Source organism: Microtus ochrogaster (assembly GCF_000317375.1).
Source record: "Microtus ochrogaster isolate Prairie Vole_2 chromosome 14 unlocalized genomic scaffold, MicOch1.0 chr14_random_2, whole genome shotgun sequence".
Classification (NCBI taxonomy): Eukaryota; Metazoa; Chordata; class Mammalia; order Rodentia; family Cricetidae; genus Microtus; species Microtus ochrogaster.
Genome location: NW_004949097.1, coordinates 13,347,829 through 13,350,792, shown reverse-complemented (window position 1 = coordinate 13,350,792; position 2,964 = coordinate 13,347,829). Strand labels below are relative to the sequence as shown.

The 2,964-nt window shown below is 50.0% G+C and overlaps 1 protein-coding gene across 1 annotated transcript in view; it reads right to left on the bottom strand.

Annotated features, from left to right (window-relative positions):
- The window catches only part of Smco2 (single-pass membrane protein with coiled-coil domains 2), a 27,426-nt gene extending 25,435 nt beyond the window's left edge, over positions 1-1,991 (bottom strand). Inside the window, exon 1 of the mRNA XM_013352777.1 lies at positions 1,887-1,991. The gene's annotated coding sequence lies outside the window, so the exon portion shown is untranslated. The remainder of the gene's footprint in view (positions 1-1,886) is intronic.
- Between the last annotated feature and the right edge of the window lie 973 nt (positions 1,992-2,964).

Genomic DNA, 2,964 nt, shown 5'->3' with positions numbered 1-2,964 from the left:
ACTCATCCATTGCTGGTGGGAATGCAAACTTGTGCAACCACTCTGGAAAGCAGTGTGGCGGTTTCTCAGGAAATTCGGGATCAACCTACCCATGGTAGCTCTTGTAAAGGAAAACGGCTTACCTTCTCAGAGATTCAGCCCATTATCATCATGATGGGACATGGTGGTGTACAGACAGCCACGGAGTTGGAGAAGTAGCTGAAAGTCCTGCATTTTGGCTTGCAGGCAACAGGAGGTGGGCTCTGTCTACTGGGTGTGGCTTGAGCATATATGAGACCTCAAAGCCTGCCTCCACAGTGACACATTTCCTCCAACAAGGCCACACCTCCTGATAGGGTCACTCTCTTTGTGGGTCATTTTCTTTCAAACCACCCCAGCCATCAAGAGGACTTCACAGATAAAGGCTGCCCAGCCTGGTGATCTGAGTTTGATCCCCAGAACCCACATGGTTGAAGGAGAGGACCGATTCCCACTTGCCCTTTGACCTCCGCATGCACACCAGAGGAAATGTGCACGCACCTAAATATTAACTGATTGATTTTAAAGAACCAAAAACAAAGCAGGTGGCAGACACACATCTGCACACTCACGTGTGCACACGCAGAAAAGGAGAGGTGTCTTTAACTTCACATAGTACAGCAGTTGTGATAACAGTGCTGCCTACACACCTGGAGCACTTTGGCTAATAGGGCTCTTTTGCTACATTGTTTCATTCAGCCCTTACCACCACCCTGTGGGCGGACAGTCACCAAGGGTCCTCACCATTTCTACTTTTTAAATCAGGAAGCTGAGGGTGAGCAAGGACCCATGATTTGCCCTGAGTCTCATTGCTAAGATGCGGTAGAAGCAGGATGTAAACTTTCCACATCACGGCTTCACCGATGTCTGTGAACAGAAACCTGGTACCCATCCTGCTTTCACAGGCTTGACAACAGCCTGCTGAGCTCCAAGGCAGCCCACTTTCTGAAGCTAACTTCGGAGTCTCACATACAACGGGAAGACGCATGCCACACTAAGCATGGTCTGCGCCACAGCTCAAGAGCTTCGTGCTTGCTGGACACGCAGAACCTCCTATACGCAGTGATGTAGGAGTGTCTTCTAGCTATCTGTTGCTTTCATTGGTTAATTAATAAAGAAAACTTCTTGGCCTGATAGGTCAGAACATAGGTAGGTGGAGAAGACAGAACAGAATTCTGGGAGGAAGAAGGCAGTGAGGCAGACACCATGATTCTTCATCCCGAGATGGATGTAGACTAGAATCTTTCCCAGTAAGCCACCACCTCGTGGTGCTACACAGATTATTAGAAATGGGTTAATCAAGATGTGAGAATTAGCCAATAAGAGGCTAGAACTAATGGGCCAGGCAGTATTTAAATGAATATAATTTGTGTGTTGTTATTTCTGGGGCTAAGCTAGCCGTGTGGGAGCCGGGCCGGACAAAAAGCAGCCCACTGCTCCTGTTCCCTTGTCACTACAAGGCAGAACACTTTGGAAGTGCTCATTCTTATTCAAAAGCACCCCCTTCTTCTCCTTGTACCCCATTATTTGTTTTTACTTTTTACCCCCAGGGCTGTTTGGAACTAATCTTCCTTTCTCCACACCCCGCCAAAAAAAATTTGGAATTATCACTTTGAAAACTAAATGTGCCTTAGTCCAAAGGAACTGATCAGCAGCTTCAGAAGACAGTTGGCTCATGGGATGGATTCACTAGCCCACTTCCTCCCAGCCCAAACCACCGTCCTCAGAGCTGCTCTCTGGGTAATTTGAGATCTCAAAAATTCACCAAGCATGATCTGAACAATCAGGGATTTCCTTAGCCAGCACAGCTACGAACCAGCGCATGGAGCGGCCATAGCCTTGTCCTCCCCAATCTTGCCATGGTATACCTCAGAGTCCTGGCAGGCAGCACTTGCTTCCCTGGGCTGTTTGGTAGAGTCAGTGTTCCCTAGCACCCAAGCTAGACAAGGCCTGTGGCTTGTCCTCACCTGGGCAGGAAGGCTTGCAGTTGGGCCTGCTCCCTCTGACATTCTACTTGGAACCCTGCAAGCAAAGCTCCCAACTCCCTCTCCTGGGCAGGAAGACAGCAGTGTGCTGGCCTGTCTCTAACCTGTGCCGCCAGCTCTTACCTTTTAGCCTCTTGGATTCTCTTCTAGAGCTAGAGCTGGCTCCCATCCCACTATCTCCTCCTCCGTCAGCTGACCTCAGACACCTGGGATGCTGTCTGACCTCAGCTCTTCCCAGCACACTCAACTTTACTGGGGAGCCTCTCTCTGATTTCCTCACAGGAGCACAGACAATGGAGCTACAGCTCTGCACTCAGCAGAAAGGCTGACCTTGCAAGCCATGGTTGCAAGCTATGGTTCTGTTCCCTCCAGTTCCTCAAAGCCTGCTTCCTTGTACTACAAACAACACCCTTCCCTTTCCCAGGACCTCAGTGCCAAGTTTACATTTCCTTCTGTCATTTCCAGCTTCGTTTACGGGAAGCCGAGCATCCACGGAAAGACCTCACGCCTTTACGCCTCTCAACTCCCAAGCCTTCTCTCCTCCCTTACCCAAATCATCGAGCAGGATGGAGATGAAAGTGGACCGGTTTCTAAGCCTGACATTTTGGTTCCCATCCAGGTTTGATGCCTGATTTTGTCACGTGTCTGCTCTTTTTTGGGGGGGCCAGGGTTACTTTGTCTGGAAGCAGGGTTTGGTAATGGCTACCTAATGACATATTGAGAGGAGAAGGCGATGATGGGGAAGGCACTGGGGGCTGGGCAGTTGCTGGAGCTGCTGGTAGAACCTGGAGCCCATGGGGGCAGAAGTAGTTACTGACTTCTTGGCTTCCCCAGCTGGAGAAGGGGCGGGCTCTCTGCAGACACCCAGAAGTCTCAGCAAAGGAAACCGATGAATGCTTGACGAGGAGCCTGATGTTGACAGGGTGTTTTGAGGATGGCGCTCATTACTTCCTCCACTGGA